The following is a 20213-nucleotide window of genomic DNA, read 5'->3' as shown; positions in this document are numbered from 1 at the left end:
CCATCTACCGCAGCCACTTCCGCCCGTCCTCCGGAAGTGGGTCCGCGGCAACTGCCACCTCCCGTCATCCCGCCTTATCGCCCCCCGCCTATCACCATCGCCACCAAGGGAGCACGGAACGTGACTCTGCAGGACTTGAGGTTGTTCTGCAGTTACTATTCACAGAACTGGAGAAGAGGTGTGGGCAGGACAGAGTGCGGGTGAGAAAGGACATGTGGACAAGAGTAAAGGCTGGGCAAGAAGGGGCGGGGCAGTGTGGCGGAAAGCCGGAGCTCGCGTCACGTCGAGCCGCGCGGGAAGAAGAGCGCATGCGCATGACACCTCGGCCGGGTGAAGTTTGGTGCTTGGACAGCTTCGCCAGGCCGGACTTGGGCGGGAAGGGGGCGGAGCGAGAGCCCGGAAGTGGGGGCGGAGTCGGCCAGGGGCAGTCTCGCCAGGCCCCCACGGTTTTACTGTCACAACACCATGCCTCTTTGGGGTTCTGAAGAAGGCCTAAGCTGGCCCACTCTCTGGATTCGAGTCCTGGTGAGAAGCAATTCTGGAAGCACCAAGGCCTGTGTTCACCCGTTCCTACGCTGAGAGCTCTGTAGCAGTACTAGAAGAAAGCTGTTTTGTTTATTGCTCACTTTTCTCGCTGCATCTCTAACGGAGGCAGGACCTTCCTTGGGTCTACTCATAGAGTAAGCTCTACTCCCCCTCCCACCCCCAGGACAACTCTGTTCTACACGCATTGTGCGAAGCCCTTGTCAAGTATCAGTGTTAGTACGCACAAGTCTGAACCTTGGTTACCGTTCTCTGAACAGCACAGAAGTTTTGCAGAGGTTAGATGGCTAGAAAGTGATAGGGGCTGATAGCGAACCTTCCAGTCTGTGACACTGACCTGTGTTGCCACTATCGTGTGCAAACAGTCTCCTCTTGAACCTTTCCACACCTTCAAACATTAGACTTCCAGTTTCCAAAATTGCCCTGGTTGATTTTTCTCTAAATGTATTGGTCAGACCTGTTCTTGACTTAAAACTGCATGCAAAAGCAGCTACTACTAATTTTTGTTCATATGTCGTCTACTTAATGACATGTTCTAGAATTTTGCCAGGGCTGTGCAACCTTTGTTTTTTTCCCCTTTTATTGAAAACTGGAACTTAGTCTGTAGTCTTCTGGAATATCTTCTTTGATACTGAACTGCTAAAATCCTTGGAATTTTCATATGTGATAAGAGTACTAGGAGGCTCTTTTGTTATAATATTTGACCTTTGACCTTAGTTCCTGCCACAAGGCCACAAAAACCCTTGGCATTTCCTGGGTGATAGGAATGTCATTTCTTCTAATGAGCAACTTTGTGTGGGCTCCTAGACAGCTTCTGAATGGGAGCTGATCATTGGAAAGATCAAGCTACGATTAGAAAGTTGGAATTTTTTAGCATCTCCCTCCTGCACCTTTCCTTGTGGGAAGGCTTCCCTTGTGGCTCAGCTGGTAAAGAATCCACCTGCAATGCCGGAGATCTGGATTTGATCCCCTGGAGAAGGGAAAGGCTACCCACTCCAGTATTCTGGCATAGAGAATTCCATGGACTATAGTCCATACTGTTGCAAAGAGTTGGACACTACTGAGTGATTTTGATTTCGTTCTCATGCCACCCCCTACCCTTGCCATCGTATTGAGATGAGAGAAGGGTTGAAAATGGAGCTAATGATAAATCATGCTTAGGTGATGAAGCATCCTTTAAAATTCCAACAAAATGGGGGTTCAGAGAGCTTCCAGGTTGGTGAACACATCCACAAACTGGGAGGGTGCAACACCCTCAACTCAGGAAGACAGAAGCTCCTGTGCTTGGGACCTGCCCCCCCCATGCCTTTCCCCTTCCCCCACCCCCATATCCCCCACCCCAGGCCTTGACCTCTGTATATCATCTGGCATTCATCTATATCCTTTAATAAACTAATAAACATGGATAAGTGTTTCCCAGAGTTCTGTGAGTTGGTCTAGCAAATTACTGAATCCTCCGGGTATGAAGTCACAGGAACCTCCAGGTAGAACAGAAGTTAGGAGTAACTTGGTGACTTACTACTTGTAATTGGCATCTGAAGCAGAGTCAGTCCCATGGTACTGGTCCCTAACCTGTGTTATCTGATGTTATTTCAGATTGTGTCAGAATTGAGTTAAATTGTAGGACAACCAGCTGGTATCCCAGAGAACTGCTTGGTGGGAGAAAACGCCCATGCATTTGGTGGCAGAGGTAAAGTATTCTGTATGAGTAGTAATGAAGACATGTAGGAAAAAGACTGGGTTTTTTAGTACGTACGTTAATCTGACTTGCTGTTAACATCAGACTGAATCCAATAGGAACTACTAATTTTAGGCAATCATATGTCATCCATTTAATGACATGTTCTAGGATCTCGCCAAGATTATGGAAAGATTTATAGCCTCTGTTTCCCACCCCACCCCACCCCACCACCCTTTTGAAAATTGTAACCTAGGTTCCAGTTTCCTGGAATATCTTCTACCCACACAGTTCCTCCAGAATATTAGCAGTGACCAAGTTGCATATTTACAGTACTGGGAATGTAATAGTTACTAAGTCAGGAGTCTTGAAATGATTTTTTTATTTGGAAAGATGTCATAATATTAGAGGAGAAGGCAATGGCACCCCACTCCAGTACTCTTGCTTGGAAAATCCCTTGGACGGAGGAGCCTGGTGGGCTGCAGTCCACGGGGTCGCTGAGGGTCGGACACGACTGAGCGACTTCACTTTCACTTTTCACTTTCCTGCATTGGAGAAGGAAATGGCAACCCACTCCAGTGTTCTTGCCTGGAGTATCCCAGGGACGGGGAAGCCTGGTGGGCTCCCATCTATGGGGTCGCACAGAGTCGGACACAACTGAAGTGACTTAGCAGTAGCAGCATAATATTAGAAACAGTCTTAAGACAAAATTTATATTGCTGTCAACCTCACATAATACAGTTCTACAGATAACTTCCTGATACTTTCACAACCCCAAATTTACTCCACTCAGCTGGCTTTCTTATTGGAATTAATGGTAACACCACTTCATTTGTTCAGGCCATAATGCTGAGAGCCATCCTCATACTCCTCTCTTACAACCCCTGTCAATCTGTCTGAAAATCCTCTTGGCTCTATCTTCAAACCATGTCTCAGGTTCAGTACCTCGGTATTCTCACAGCCACCTTCATCCCACACCTGGACAACCCAGGTCCCTCTATCCTTACTTCCCTCCTCCAGTAGCCTGGTCTTCACACAGCAGTCAGAGTGATCCTGGCATTTTTCTGCTTAAAACCCCACAGTGTATCCCCAGTTCAATTGGAATAAAAAGCCAGTCCTTTCAGTAGACTACAGAGCCCAATACCAACTGGCCTGCTTACTCCTGATGGGCTTTGCTCACTCTGTCTCAGCCACACTACCTTCATTGCTATTCCTTGGGGAATATTTCTAGTGCAAAAGCTCTAGCTGTTCTCTCTGCTTATCAGTTCATCAGTCAGTTCAGTTGCTCAGTCATATCTGACTCTTTGCAACCCCATGGACTGAAGCATGCTAGGCTTCCCTATTCATCACCAACTCCTGGAGCTTGCTCAAACTCATGTCCATCAAGTCAGTGATGCCATCCAACCATTTCATCCTCTGTCAGCCACTTCTCCTCTTGCCTTCAAATTTTCCCAGCATCAGGGTCTTTTCCAGTGAGTCAGTTCTTCACATCAGGTGGCCAAAACATTGGAGTGTCAGCATCAGTCCTTCCAATGAATATTCAGGTCTGATTTCCTTTAAGATTGACTGATTTGATCTCCTTGTAGTCAAAGAGACTTGCAAGAATCTTCTCTAACACCACAGTTCAAAAGCATCAATTCTAAAGTGTTCAGCTTTCTTTATGATTCAATTCTCACATCCATGCATGACTACTGGAAAAATCATAGCTTTGGCTAGACAGACCATTGTTGGCAAAGTAATGTCTCTGCTTTTTAATATGCTGTCTATGTTTGACATAGCTTTTCTTCCAAGGAGGAAGTGTCTTTTAATTTCATGGCTGCACTCACCATCTGCAGTGATTTTGGAGCCCAAGAAAATAAAGTCTGTCACTGTTTTCCATTGTTTCCCCATCTATTTGCCATGAAGTGATGGAACTGGATGCCATGATCTTTGTTTTTTTTTTTTAATGTTGAGTTTTAAGCCAACTTTTTCACCCTCCTCTCACTTTCATCAAGAGATTCTTCAGTTCCTCTTCACTTTCTGCCATAAGAGTGGTATCATCTGCATATCTGAGGTTACTGATATTTCTCCTGGCAATCTTGATTCCTGCTTGTGCTTCATCCAGCCCAGCATTTTGCATGATGTACTCTGCATGGAAGTTAAATAAGCAGGGTGACAATATACAGCCTTGACATACTCCTTTCCCAATTTGGAACCAGTCCATTGTTCCATGTCCAATTCTAACTGTTGCTTCTTGACCTGCATACAGATTTCTCAAGAGGCAGGTAAAGTGGTCAGGTATTCCCATCTCTTGAAGAATTTTCCACAGTTTGTTGTGATCCACACAGTTAAAGGCTTTGGTATAGTCAATAAAGCAGAAGTAAATGTTATTCTGGAACTCTCGCTTTTTATATGATCCAACAGATGTTGCAATTTGATCTCTCTGCTTATAAAGCTCCTATTCTGGATATTTTCATTACTCAGATATTTCCTCAAATGTCACCTTCTCAGTGAGGCCTTCCCTGACCAACCTATTTAAACCCTGGCCCTTACCACAGCATTGCCAGTATCCCTTTGTTGTTGTTCAGTCGCTCAGTCGTGTCTGAGTCTTTGCAGCCCATCAACTGCAGCCTGTCAGGCTTCCCTGTCCTTCACCATCTCCTGGAGCTTGCTCAAACTCATGTCCATTGAGTCAGTGATGCCATCCAACCATTGCATCCTCTGTCGTCCCCTTCTCCTCCTGCCTTCAATCTTTCCCAGCATCAAGGTCTTTTCTAATGAGTTGGCTCTTTGAATCAGGTGGCCAAAGTACTGGAGCTTCAGCTTCAACATCAGTCCATCCAAATGAATATTCAGGATTGATTTCCTTTAGGATTGACTGGTTTGATCTCCTTGCAGTCCAAGGGATTCTTAAAGGGTCTTCTCCCAACACTACAGTTACTCTCCCTCACTCTGCTCCATTTTTTCAGTAGCACTTATCAACTCCTTCCATATTTATTATGCTTTACTACTTCCTATCTGCCTCTGCCTGCTTGAATGTCAGTTCCCTGAGAGGAGGCATGTTTGGCTGTTTGGTTCCTTGCTATATCCCAAGTGCCTGGACAAGGGTATGCTCAGCACTTAGTAGGTGCTCAGTAAACATTTGTGAAATGAATGAATGAATGAACTTGAACAATTATTTTCATGATGGAGTATTGTTATCTGGGCCTTTCTTACCTGCAGATACATGAACATAGTGGTAAGCATACTATGCATATTTTGTATATGATATTTTTATCATCATACCATAAATACTATCATGTTTCTAAATATTTTCAGAATTACAACCACTTTTTCTTTTTAAATGTACTTAAACTTTTTGCATGCTTGTTATTATTTTTCAGACAATAGACTTGTTCAAAGGAAAAGTTAATTATTTCCCACCTCCACTTATCCTGCTGAAAGGAACCACTTTCAAATTTAGTGGATATCTTTCCAAATATTTTCTCTATACGTACATATAAATATGTAACATGTACAGATTTCACAGTTCAAAGACAAGTATGTAACTTTATTTTCTGTAACACAAGCCAGTTTCTATTTTAGGCCTCACTTACTCTGATAGCAGAAAAACTAAGTGTAGTTAACTCAGAATAAATGTTCACACTTCATGATTTGCTTATGTTTTAATGATCAGTTATGGTTTAATTCAGGCTTAATCCACCTGCAATGTGGGAGACCTGGGTTTGATCCCTGGATTGGCAAGATCCCCTGAAGGAGGGCATGGCAACCCACTCCAGTATTCTTGCCTGGAGAATCCCCATGGACAGAGGAGCTTGGCAGGCTGCAGTCCATGGGGTTGCAAAGAAACGGACCCAACTGAACGACTAAGCACAGCACAGCATGGTTTAATTCTAGTGAACTTGTTCTTTTCTTCTTTCACCTTTATATAATTACCAAGTTTTTTAAAGTTATTATAAAAGTATATATTCATTGCAGAAAAATTTTGTTGTCGTTCAGCTGCTAACAACAGCTGTCTGCCTCTTTGAGACCCCGTGAACTGCAGTATGCCAGGCTTCTCTGTCCTTCACTATCTCCCTGAATTTGCTCAAACTAATGTCTCTTGAATCAGTGATGCCACCTCCTCTGCTGCCCGCTTCTCTTGTCCTCAGTTTTTCCCAGCATCAGGGTCTTCCCCAGTGAGTCAGCTCTTTGTATCTGCTGGTCAAAGCACTGGAGCTTCAGTTTCAGCATCAGTCCTTCAATGAATATTCATGGTTGATTTCCTTTAGGATGGACTAGTTTGATCTCCTTGCAGTCCAAGGGACTCTCAAGAGTCTTCTCCAACACCACAGTTTGAAAGCATCACTTCTCTGGTGCTCAGCCTTCTTTATGGTCCAACTCTCACGTCCATGCATGAGTCCTGGAAAAACCATAGTTTTGACTGTATGGATTTTTGTTGGCCAAGCGATTCTCTGCTTTTTAATACACTGTCTAGGTTTGTTAATAGCTATTTTTCCAAGGAGTAAGCATCTTAAAATAGTAAGTCACAAATAAGCAAAATAAAAACCATACGTAAAGCCAGCAGCCAGAAATAATCAATTTGTTCTGTTCATATATATGCATACTTGAGTTCCTATTATAATTAGCTTTTATTGCTTTATATATTGCAAACATTTTTTCATGTCAGAAAATACACTTCCATGGCATTTTTAATGACTGTGTGGTCTCCCATTGTATAAATGTACCATAATTATTTTACCTGATTTTGTACATTTGGTTTGTTTCCAGCTTTTCATTTTTGTGGAATTACTTGTAGATGAATCTCTGTGCACATCCCTAATTATTTCCTCAGGATAAAACCCTTGGAACAGTTGTTAAAAGGTTGTGCTCACTGTTGAAGGCTTTTGATGGTGTTGTCAGTAGACCTACCAAATGGTGTCACTGCTTTCACTCCAGCAGGCAGAAGGATCCTTTTCTTCACATTGTGCCAACACCGTCTTAAAAGTCTTCCACATTACCTTGTTTTTCGATGTTTTCTTGAATGTTTTCACAAGTATATTTTTTTCCAACATAATATTTTTCAGGTGATAATTATTTGGGATTCATTTTAGAAATTAGATCCTCTTTTATAATTTAATAGACTCCTCCTTATCTTATCAAGTATTCTTTGTATTGATTTTGGTCCAAAGCCCTATAGGGACAAAAGTCAGTTTGTATATTTGCTATTTGTGACATGTTCTTTTATTCTGGAATATATTGTAAAACTCTGACCCATAAAGAAATGGCCATATTCGTTTTCTCCTCTTATCTTATTTTACCTCTTAGCAACTTGTAAGACACTGGACTATGCACCTCTTCTTCCAACACTATTCCCCTTTAATTCCCTTGCCACCACTCTCTCCTGGGTGCCCTCCTCCCTCTCTGACTACTCCTTCTCAACCTTCCTAACCAGCTTCTTCCTCTTCCCTTTTATTCTGTACCCAACACTTTCTGTTTATGTAATGCTGTTACCGAACTTAGGTCTGGATCCTCGATGTCCAAAAATTATTACTCAAGAAAGAGACAAATGTTTGTAAAAGGAAAGTTGCTTTTAATCAGAGTGCTGGCAATCTGAGGAGACAGTGAATTCAGTTTCCCTGCAAAGCTATCTCTGAAGATTCTGCTTGGCCATGATAGTTTGTAAAGGGGAAAAAAAGGAAATAATCTCAGTTAATCATTGAAATAGGGGCACAGAGTTGTTTCAGTTCCCGACATAAAGAAAGCTGAGAGCCAAAGAATTGATGCTTTTGAACTGTGGTGTTAGAGAAGACTCTTGAGAGTCCCTTGGACTGCAAGAAGATCCAACCAGTCAGTCCTAAAGGAAATCAGTCCTGAATATTCATTGGAAAGACTGATGCTGAAGCTGAAGCTCTAATACTTTAGCCACCTGATGCAAAGAAATGACTCAGTGGAAAAGACCTTGATGCTGGGAATGATTGAAGGCAGGAGGAGAAGGGGATGACAGAGGATGCGATGGTTGGATGGCATCACTGACTCGATGGACATGGGTTTGAGCAAGCTTTGGGAGTTGGTGATGGACAGGAAAACCTGGCATGCTGCAGTACATGGGGTCGCAAAGAGTTGGACACGACTGAACGACTGAACTGAACCGAACTGAATCCTGTTATCCTAAGATGTAAATTATGGGAATGGGTCTGGTAAGACCTTTACAACCTTGAGACATTCTTTTGATTTACTGTAATAACCAATTTAAAAAGCATATAGCTCTCTTGTTAAGACTAGCAAGGGGGGCTGTCTCCATTCCCCCTTCTGATGTCTATGTCAGAAGCTTTCTCTGTCCCTTTTTCTCTTTAATAAAACTCTGCTACACAAAAGCTCTTAAGTGATCAAGCCAGGTCCCTGGTCCCAAAGCTAAATCATCTTCTTCAGAGATCACAAATCCCACATTGTTCAGCATAAGCTATCAATGTCAAGACAAAAGGAACCTCTCAGGAGAGTTCTTTCCTGCCAGAAGCTGCTTTCAATCCCAGTATGAGTCACTTGGCTTCCATTATCAACTCCACAAATAAGCCCCCAGGCCCCTTCTCCTCATCCTCCAGGCCCATATATCCAGCTACATACTTGGACATCTCAACTGGGTCCCCTTACAGACAGCTCTAATGCACGTGTCCAAAACTGACTCACAGTATTCCTCCCAGCTCCTCTCCCAGCATTCCCCTTCTCAGTGAGTAGCTCCATCATCCCACGAAATACTTGTGCCAGAATTCCAAGTCCTTCACAAAGTTTCCACCTCTAATCAATAAACACACTCCTCAAGGTTCATCTCCCAATTACTTCATGCTGCGCTTCTCTCTGTCTCTTCCCAACCTGGGCCAGTTGTTACAGCTCATACCCTAACCATAGGGATTGGGTCACAAAGGACTCAAGCTTGGCCAGCCAGTTCCTTCCTGGAATTTACCGAACTAGGAGAAGGTTTCTGTCAGATAGCAAACCACGAGCACAAATGAAAATAGTTTCAGCTTTTCTATTTAAAGGACGAAAGTCTTGGAGGACACTTGCTCAAGATTTGTGGGCCTTGCTCAACCTTTTGACCTTCTGACATGAGTTGATGCTCAAACTATGTGCAATATATATAGTAAGTGCTCAGTAAATGTTGGTTACTATTCTTATGATTAATTCTGAAAAGTTTCAGTCTAGTACTTTTTGTTTGTTTCATTTGTTCTATTCCCATCTTAGGAATACCAGTTTTGTATATGTTGGGACTCATTTGACTACTTCCACTTCCCTCATTTTCTGGTCTTTGTTTCTTTGCCATTTGTCATGTTTTTTGAATAGTTTTTTGTGCATGCATGCATGCTTGCTCAGTTGTGTCCAGCTCTTTGCAATCATGTGAACTGTAGCCCACCAGGCTCCTCTGTCCAAGGAATTTTCCAAGCAAGAATACTGGGAGTGGGTTACCATTTCTTCCTGTAGGGAATCTTCCTGACCCAGGGTTCAAACCAGCATCTCCTGCATTGGCAAGCGGATTCTTTACCACTGAGCTACCTGGGAAGCCCCTAGTTTTTTTAGTTATACTTATTTTATTTTTGATGTTTCTAGTGTTCCCAGGCAAATATCAGGTTAATACAGTTAAGTTCCCCCAATTTTCCTTAAATTTAAAATAAAATTCTAACAGTGCATACTTGGTTTTATTTTTTCATTCTTCCAAAATGTATGATTTAGTGGTTTTCAGTATACTTGATACAGTTACACAACCATCACCACTTATCCAAAACACTTTCATCACCCTTGAAAGAAACTGCATGTCCATTAGCAGTCACTCTCCTTTCTTGCCTCCCTCACCCCTATGAACCATTGATTTACTATACATCCCTATCAGCCTGTTCTGAACATTTCATATGAATATCATCAGACATGTGTCTGCTTCTTAGCGTAGTTTTTAAGATTTCATCCATGTTATAGTATGTATTAGCACTTCATTCCTTTTTGTGGCTGAATAACTTTTCACTGTATATATGTTGTTTATTCATTCATCAGTTGATAGATATTAAGTTGTTTCCACTCTATAGTATCTGTTTTTGCCAGTGTAATATAAGGAATACATAAAAGGAGACTGGACTGCAGCCTCCACATAAAAGCCTACAGAATCCTCAGATGAAGAAAGGTATTTGGGAGAAATTTGTGTTTTCTGGGGAACAGTGGATGTGGGCCAGTGCCCCCCTAGATTTGGGGAAATCCCAATTTTAAATGATCTGTTACCCCTGTTCTTGTTATGCACATAATCATCACACCATGTATCTTCTGTGTCAGATGGAGACAGTCCTGACCATGGGCATGTTCTGACTTTCTCCTGTCTTGTCACTCACTCAGTCCTTGGCCTGGTTGGTATTCATTCCTGAAATACCCTCCACCTGTAAGTCTCTCTTCATGTGGGTTTTCTTAATCATTATACTATTTTCTAAAATCTGCTCCCATTAGCACTTCCAGGAGGTGAGGGTGGACTTTTCTAGAACACTGAAGACAGATAACCCCCACTCCCTTTTTTATGTCCCTTGTGGCTAAAAATAAATAACTAAAAATTGGGTGTGGGGACCTGGAGTTATACTGCAAATATGGGACTAAAGAGGATGTGACTAGCCCAGACATCTCCGTAGCTGATGTGTAAAGCTGAAGACTGTGTAGTGTGCCATAGGGAATTCAAGTGAAACCCAGAATATTAAGCAGAGACTTAGGATGAAGGTGGGGTGGTAGATGGAGGACACTTGGGAATTTCAGTTTAATCATGGGATGAAAGCTATTTAAGTACACTTAAAATCATAGCACTGCCTTGCTTTGTTTCACAGTGAAGGATGCACTTACTGCCTTGTGTCTGGTCTTTCCTTATTTAATCCTAGTATTATTTTAATTATATTACTTTGGAGCATTTCTCCCCAACTAGATTATGAGCTTCTTACAAGAAGAGACCCTGCTTACCTCATAATACTCATATGTTTCTGAATTTGTTCAATGCAGCGAACATTTACCTGCCAGCTCAGATTCTGGCTCCTCTGATTTCTGTGGACTTGGGAGATTCGGTTTCCTTTTCCAAGGCTCAGGTTGTGAAATCTGCCTTTCATTCTTGGCAAGGCATTCATGAGGATCAAGTGAAACCAAGGCTATGGGAACCCTTTTAGAACTGAAAAGAGCTATGTAAGTATCTGTGGTATTTAGAAGTTTCCAGATAGCAATCAGTATGCCAGGGTGCTAGTCGTTTTGAGCTTTCAGGGGAGGACCCCTTAATGCCCTTTCCATCTGAGAACTGAGAAAGCCCTGAGCATCCCCTCCCTTAGGAAGCTGCTCCCATTTCTCACCTGGCCTCTCCTTTTTCAGGACTCTCAGAGTGTGATCATGCCACAGAGAAATCCAGTCTGCTTTTAAACACCTTTCTTTAACCATATTATAAGTTCTGATTGTCACTAGATCAGTTGGTTGGTTTTCAAATCTGTGAATTTGCATTTAAACCAGCAGCATTCTTAAGTCAGTATTCCTTTAGACCAGCTCCATCAGAAAGGGTTTTCCAGTTACCTAGTGAATATTTGAACCTTCAGATACTGATGCCAGGAAGCTGAGGTTTTCCTGTAGGGCCTCCACTAGTGGGGAGTGGTGCAGAGAGGGGAGGAGAGGGAGAAGGGCAGTCAAAGGAGAACAGTCTGAAACAGAGATGTCTTTTGCCTTCAGGATGTATCAGGTCACAGGAGAGAGGAGACTGGTTATCAAGAAAGAACAAAAAAACTTACAAGTAAAACACTGAAGACAATGCAGGAGTACAAGAAGTATGTAAAATTAATTTGGAGTATTTCCTGAAGGTAGGTTTTGAAGGGAACCAGGAGAGAGGAATCCCTGGTTTAGGAGTCATATATCCTCTACTTGAAGTAGAACCTAGCTCAAATAGGAATATTTCTAATCTTTATCATCTAAACTGAGCCTGGTGCCAGGAGCTTGGATGCTGATCCTGATTGCAGTGACCAGGTTTCACACATCCCAATCAAACCCTTTAAAGCATCTCCTCATGTAGGAGCAGTTGAGAAGTACTTTTGGGGAAAACAATTTTAACGAATACCTCCAAAGCAAAACTATAACCTCATCATAATTCCTTTATTTCTTTTGAAATGGGTTTTAAACCAGAATAACTATTTCTAATTGTTAGAAATATTTTAAATAATTGTCAGTAATAATCTTTACTAATCATGAAAAGAGAAACACATACATTAGTCTTTTTCAAAGTATCATTTCTGATCTTTTGCTCAGTATGTGAGTTGCTGTTTTCCACCTTATTTTGTGATAAAGGTGTGGTACTCATGTTCCCCACCCCCATGCCCCCCAAACCAATACTAGACTCCTCTAGAATAGTGGAAGAACAGAAGTTAAAGGCAACCCTACACTCCCAGCAAACACTCATCAGGTATCACCTGGAAACCGTTCAAGGCAAAAACCAAAAATGTTTAAGGGGCCTCTAGCTTCTTGGAGTTAATAATCCATTCTGCCTACTGCCTCCCAGTTATTTCACTGCTATATGACAGTCACCTCTGCATTGTATCACGCACTGATTTCATTCCTGGTAACTGTTGAAGGACTGACCTTTTCAGATGATTGGCGCTTCTAAATAAACCAGATCCATTTGAGGTCATGTCTGGGGGAATATTAAGCTTGCATTCTCACATGCCTTCTTGAGTGGGTGAAAAACAATTGGAATTTCTGTACAGAATTGGGTGTGATGTATGAAATGGATCCTGTTACTCAGCTGCAACCCAGAGTGAGGCAAATATCTCAAGAAAAACATTTGATATGCATTTTTCTGGGCTTTGTCAATACCTGAAAACAAGAGGCAGTTTCTTCCAAGGAAGAGATCATGGATGGTTGGTCTGAGGAACACAGAGATTCCAGATTGATTTCCCCTCCCTCAGCTTGGGGTGCCACATCTTCCTTATCCACCCACCAAAGTCCTCGGAAGTATTCTATTACTAGCTCAAATGCCTCTTCCTCCTTGAAACCTCAGTCACTGTCAGCACTGATTTGTCTTTCCCTTGGAATTCATTGTGGTACAGCTATCCCTAGTGTTACTCCTTTCCTCATCTCTCAGTTTCACCTCACCCCCAGCAGTATCTTGAGAGACTCCAGTGGAGTATGAACAGCTGCAGGATGCAGCAGATGTGAGCAGCCACAGAGGAAATCGAAGTCTCAGTGAAATCCTATATGGAAACCCAGGCAAGCTGTGAAATCGAAATTAAGAAAGGTAGAAAAAAAATGTAAAATGTTGAAGATTTAGCCTGATAAATTTTGAGCAAAAGAAGAAAGAAACATGATATAGTGGATAAGGCAGAACTTTGGGCTCAAATCTGAGTGAAGTTTACAAAGTCCACTCAACCAGATCCCTAGAGGAGAGATAGAGCCAAGAAAATGTTAGAAACTTGGTTGTAGATTTTACAAGATTGAACCAAGAGGGCCAAGTCTGTGGGGTAATGGAAAATAGAGTAGGCACTCCAAGAATAATACATTGTTTTCTCATTTAAAAAGTAAGGAAGCACAATCTGAAAAGTATGGGAAAGTGCAAGTTTAGGCCTGCTTTGAGAGATGCCATGGCATATCATTATGCCTTGAGTTCAGCTGCCACCTCCGCCACAAAGTTCTGTGCCCATGGGCAATTCTTTAACCTCTCGACGCCTAAGTTCCTCTACCTGCCAAATGGGAAATGATAATGGCCACCTCATGGTATTCTTGTAAAGACTGGAGGAGTTGCCAAAAATGGTGCCTGGTACATAGTGAGTACTATGTTATTTTATTACACATGAAATTTGAAAGTTCTCCTTGGTGATTTATTTGGAATCAATAAACTTTAGGAATAACCTTATCAAATTTTTCATAAATGATGAAACACAGTGTGATTATGTGACCTTTATAAGCCATTTGAATTGCATTTTATTATCCACCAGTCTCTTTAGGTCATTTTTAAATGACTTCATGTATTTAAATCTTGTCTTCCAGTATGACTCTTGAATGCAGGAAGTTCTGTCTTAACCTTATGTGACACAATGTGAGGCACATATATCAGAGCTTACTAATACCTGTTAGTTCCTTTAAAATGCAAACTTTCAAATGTATCCCAATGACAGTCATTTACACATTAGCAATAAGTTTCTTTCTTTGTAAGTATTTATTTGGCTGTTAGTTGTGGCACTCAGGATCTTCAGTCTTCCTGTGGCATGCAAACTCAGCTGTGGCATGTAGGATCTAGTTCCCAGACCGGGGATCAAACCCAGGACGCCTGCGTTGGGAGCATGAAGTCTTAGTGAAGCCACTGGATCACCAGGGAAGTCCCAGCTTCTTTCTTTTTTAATGCCATCTTGGAAAACCCAGATGTCCCTGGTAGAAAGGTCTGGATAAGTAAGTGTTAACAAAGGGAGAGAAGACCCCAGAAGGAAATGTGGCTGCGGCAGCAGATCTTGCTGGGTCTCGATAGAGGAAATAAAATGTGTTTACTGAAAAGTTTTATGAAAACAAAACAGAAGGTATAACAAGGACCATGACTCATACTTTTCAACTGCCCCCTCTGTCCAGCTATGGCAGGCTCCTTTTCATGTGTTTTTCCGCAGATGTTGGGCCCCTGTCCTCAGGCTCACAGCCCATTGAAGAAACTGGTCAGCAGCTTCGAAAAACAACCCAGGGCATGGAAGAAGGCCCTGCAGGGCCCCAGAGCTCAGAACTTGACCTGAAGCTTTGACCAGGAGGTAACATTTGTCCTTCCTATTAACCAAATGTAAGGGAACTGTTGGAACAGCAAGGACACAGGGAGGATCGAATCATTTCACTAAACCATCCATTTGTGAGCCGTTTCAAATTTACCGATTTCCTGCTGGGGCAGTGGGAGAGGGAAAATGAGAAGAAAAACCAAGTCCAGTGGTCTTAATTCTGAGGGCCTACATGGGGCAGAGAATATGCTTTGATGGAAAGGCAAGACTTTTCTCTGGGATATGTAGAATTGGAGGCAAGGGGAAGCAGGAGGGAGGTTGGGAATGTAGGCTCTGGAGGAGGGAAGTAGGAAGTGAGTTCTGTCCTCCCAGTGGGCTTTCCCTCCCCAAGCAGATCACTAGCACAGACGGGAGTGACTATTAGGAGAGATGGGGGTTCCGTTCAAAAGCTGGATGGGCTGGTGACTGTCCCTTTGCCACAGAGCTAGAGTGGCAGTGCAGCATGCATCCCAGAGGTCTGGCATGCCAAGCTCCAGGAGGACCCCAAGGTCAAGTGGACAGAGCAGGAACAGGGTTTGTGCCATCTCGCCAATCTACTGCCCTGTCTGAGAGGGTGCTCTCCAGATGAGGTCCATCAGGGGCCTGTGGGGTGTGTAGCCAGCAATGAAAACTGAGGGGAGCAGAAGGAGGCTGAGCCAGATGTTCCCCCTTCTTCCCAGCAACGATGCCCACATCCTGTCCAGCCTACATCCATCCATCAGATTTAGGAACTTCAAAGTAGAGACAGGGTGTACAGCCAGTTGAGTTGCCAGATAAAACACAGGACACCCAATTAAATTTGAACTAAAGACAAACAAGGAATAATTGTTATTGCATGAGACATACACTAAAAAAAGACTATTCCTTGTTTATCTGAAATTAAAATCTTACTGGCTGTCCTGATTTTTTTAAATTGTTTTGCTAAATCTGGTATTTCGATTAACAGGACAAATGCTAAATGAATCTCAACATTTTTGAGGATGGTATTAAAGTAATAGGGTCTTGTCATGTCTGGGCAGTTGTAGGAATTTCCAGAAGTGGTGCTGAGTTCTCCAGGCTCTGGGATTTTGTTACTGACTCCCAGGTGACAGTTTCCTTTCCAAGCACTTGGCCCCTCTTCCCTCTGGGAGCTATGAGAGAAAAGAAAAAAGAAATATACTATACAAGCTGATTTGATGGGCCAGCCAAAGGAACTGGCAGTAACTCAGGGGTTTCAAACTGTGGGTCACAACTCCTGCAGGTTGTGAACCCAGGTCATGCCAGCATGAGTAGGGGATAGGGTGGATTAGGGAAGGGGATCAGAGTGTACAGCCTGTATTTTTTTTTCAACTGCTCTCCCTTTTTAATCAATTTTACACAATGATATTGTACATGAGTAATCACAGTAAGAGACAGGATGGGTTTCCTATACACATACAAGACGTACAAGCTCATTCACTGAGGCTTTTAGAAGGTTTTATCAGTACAAAACTTGTTAATACAGGTGAAGCCCAAGAGTACAGTAAACATGACAGAACATCAACTCAGCAGAGGTGAATTCTTAAGGCGTTTGTCTCCTGCCCACACTGTCTGCCATGAACCAAGTATAGAGGACTTTCTCTCTCGGGTATTGAACCTTTGATGAGCACAGGCCTGTGGGACATGCAGCTTCACAGTGACCCCACAGCTCAACCACACCAACCTTGACACAAGCAAAGGATGTCTTCCTTTCTCAAGTATTCTCAAGAGTAAAAAAGCTATTCCTGGTCACCCTACTCCTTTGGGTAACCTACATTCTAAAATATATGATTATTAATCTGGTAACATTCTCAAGCATTTTTGGCAAGATATCTCAAATATCTCATCACTGTTCATCTACTCACTAAAAATTCTTTGAGCTTCATAAAGATTGTTTCTGATTTTCCCCTCAAAGTATGACAATTACATACAGAATAAACGTGCTAGAGTTAACAGAACTAAACAGAGGGCAGACTTTTCCTTACAGAATAAAGCAGTAATGGAGATATAAGAGAATAGTCTAGTATACACATTAATGGAGGAAGCTGAGTCCACTAATGATTCTGTCACTTCTACCCAGTCCACTAACAGTTCTGAGCGAGTGTGTTTCTACTTTCCTTTTTCACACCCAATCTCATTAGCCACAGGAACTGTTAAAAGTTCACAATGTTGACCTTCACTTGGCCCATGGAATTCCCATGATACGCAATGGGGAAACTGCCCACCAGCCCTCACAGTCAGCTACTGCTTCCCATGGCCAGAGCTAGACCTCATCACTGCCTGGGATGGATTTTAGTTCTCTCACTTACATACCTCAGGAACATAGAGGTTCAAAGACTACATTAAACAAAGGCTTGCAGGACACATTAGGGAAAGAAAAACCCATGCATCACATCCACATCTATTTTCCATCCTTCACAAAGCCTAACCCTCTTACAACAAAACAGGCTTTTGTAAGCAGATTTTTAAAAAGATAAAGCAGGAGAAATCAGTAACTGGCTGTGATTTGACCTAAAGTAGAGAAAGAAAACAAAATGTTTGCTAGATTTTAAAAATGACAATTTTACAAAGACAATCTTCAATCTGTAATTTTATTACTTAACTGTCTCTAGAAGCAGAGTATTAATACAAAATAAAAACTGATTTTTTAATTAGACAATTCCACAAAATTTCAATAAACATTTAACATTCATTATTTTAGTAAATTTTATGTAATAATCCGTGACTACCGAAGGTTTCCTATGTGTGATTTTATACTTTTGCACAATCCTTCATATAAACTAGGTACTGGGAGGAAGTGTGGTAAGAAACAGCCAAAGGACAGCTGTTCCTCTTTCCTGAAAGTAAAATCAAATTACTATCTATCTCACACCCACCACTGCCATGCACACAGTTGTTAGTTGCTGAGTCGTGTCTGACTCAGTGACCCAGTGGACTATAGCCTGCCAGACTCCTCTGTCCACGGGATTTCCCTGATAAGAATATCGGAGTGGGTTGCCATTTCCTTCTCTACTGCTTGTATTTTATCTCAAAAAAATCTTGTATCTCTGAGTTATTGTGTGTATACATGACTAACAATATTTCTTACTGTAGTCAGGGTCCAAAATGTTTGAAAGACACTAATGATGATGTTGAGGCTTGCAGGACATTATTGTGAAAACTGTTGGATCAACAGCCAGGATGAGTTGGTTTCACACCCATGGGTTAGGGTAAGCTTTGCCTTGTTCTGGAGAAATCACCCTCTGGAACCATCTTATCTTTTCATGGAATCTTCAGTCCCTGCATATAAATGGCCAATGCTTAATTTAAATCATTTAAAGTTCCCAGGTTTGTTCATTTTGTTTACTGTACTGTAATAACTTATTAAAAACGTACGTGGAATTGAACATTGTTGCACCTGGTCTTAGGCATTAAATATGTTATAATGTGGGACTAAAGGCATTGTCCAAATGGCCATAGTGGGTTTTCTTAATTTATTTTTTTATTGAAGGATAATTGCTTTACAGAAAACCATAGTGGTTTTAACATTTGCTTTATTTCCTCCTCTAGAGGAAAGGTTTTTCACTGAAAAATCCATGGAGATTACTTGGGATAATTCCCCAAAGCTACCCTAAATGGTTTTGACAGAGTCATAATTTCTCTCATGCAAAGAATATATGATGCTTTTACTTAGAAAGTGGAAGAAGAAATGTTTGCAGTTGTACTTTGAATTTTTAAAAAATTCCTATAACAATTAGCTCTTGATTCAGAAATTATAAATAAAGCTATTTTATCATCCAGTGTCACTGAAACATTTTGTCCTGTGATGTTTTATTTTTATTGTTCTTAGAGATTTAATTTTTATCTTGCACTCTTTGTCGGAAATAGCTTATAAATATTAAGTCTAAATACTTATTGTCCTGTACCAATTGTTCCAACCTCTGTTTCTTCAAATTTTGTATTTATATATGAATGAAGTGGATTTGCCATGCTTTTTCAGTAGGGAGATACTGTTTGGCCATGGAATGTACAGGCTTTGGAGGCAGATACACCAGGATATGAAACTAATTCTGACACACAGTACACTGTGACACACAACACACTATGATTTTGAAAGGCACATAACGCCTTAGAGCCTCAACATCCTTAAATGTAAGATGGGGGGAAGTACCTAACTGGAAGAGCTATTGTGGAGTTTATATGAAAGAATAAAGACTGGCATGGGGAAGATAATGCTATATACTCACCAAAGTCCATTTGTGTTTCCTCTTTATGAACTTGACAGTACGTTTTAAACCTCCCTTTAATTAGTTTGGGGCTATGTGACTGGGTTATGGTGTGGGCTATTTCTAGGCCTGGCTACCTAACCTGCTCCCATAGAGCACACATGTTTTAGATCGTGTGGCTGCAAGACGAAGACTGCTCAACTCACATAAGACTAAGCAAGAAGTCAACCTTTCTTTGATTCTTTCTTCCTGGTAGCTCAGCTGGAAAAGAATCTGCCTGCAATGTAGAAGACCCTAGTTTGATTCCTGGGTCGGGAAGATCCCCTGGAGAAGGGATAGGCTACCCACTTCAGTATTCTTGGGCTTCCCTGGTGGCTCAGACAGTAAAGAATCTGCCTGCAATGAGGGAGACCTAGGTTCGATCCCTGGGTTGGGAAAATCCCCTGGAGAAGGGAACAGCTACCTACTCCAGTATTCTAGCCTAGAGAATTCCAAATTCCATGGACTCTACAGTTAATGGGGTCACAAAGAGTCAGATATGACTGAGTGATTCTTTCAGTTTTTATTCTTTAAGGCCATTAAGATTTTGAGTTTGTTGCTACAGCATTGACTAGCCAACTCTGACCAGTGGGGCTTCTCAGGTGGCACTAGTGTAAAGAACCTGCATGCCAATGTAGGAGGATGTAAGAGACTTGGGTTTGATCCCTGGGTCGGGAAGATCTCCTAGAGGAGGACATGGCAACCCATTTCAGTATTCTTGCCTGGAGAATCCCATGGCTAGAGGAGCCTGGCAAACTACAATCCATAGGGTCACAAAGAGTCGGACATGATTGAAGTGATTTAGCATGCATGCAAACACTAAACAATGCATTTGAGATACTAAGTGTATTTTTCTTAAATGTAGGTAGATGTAGATACTTGGATATAGAAACTTAGATACAGATAGAAAACAGTAAATTTTAGCATTTAAGGTATCTATGAACCTTAAAGTATAGTATGAGTCCTTTGATATATATTAAGAGTAAAAAAGAAGACAGAGTATATACCATGTCACATTTTGTGTAA

General features: G+C 41.8%; 1 long non-coding RNA gene across 4 annotated transcripts; it reads left to right on the top strand.

Annotated features, from left to right (window-relative positions):
* The first annotated feature begins 13 nt into the window (after nucleotides 1-13).
* LOC113895506 lies at nucleotides 14-19155 on the top strand. 4 transcript variants are annotated; one of them, XR_003511853.1, is made up of 5 exons: nucleotides 15-680; nucleotides 2140-2233; nucleotides 11195-11371; nucleotides 11900-12027; nucleotides 14812-19155. It is a non-coding gene; the product is annotated as an uncharacterized LOC113895506 (long non-coding RNA). The 4 variants fall into 4 exon arrangements; XR_003511852.1 differs by having other exon boundaries at nucleotides 14-680; nucleotides 11195-12027; XR_003511854.1 differs by lacking the exon at nucleotides 11195-11371.
* Nucleotides 19156-20213: the final 1058 nt, after the last annotated feature.

The sequence above is a fragment of the Bos indicus x Bos taurus genome, chromosome 7, assembly GCF_003369695.1.
Source record: "Bos indicus x Bos taurus breed Angus x Brahman F1 hybrid chromosome 7, Bos_hybrid_MaternalHap_v2.0, whole genome shotgun sequence".
In the NCBI taxonomy this organism is placed as follows: Eukaryota; Metazoa; Chordata; class Mammalia; order Artiodactyla; family Bovidae; genus Bos; species Bos indicus x Bos taurus.
The sequence above is the reverse complement of the archived record's forward strand: the minus strand, read 5'-3'. Positions and strand labels throughout refer to the sequence as shown.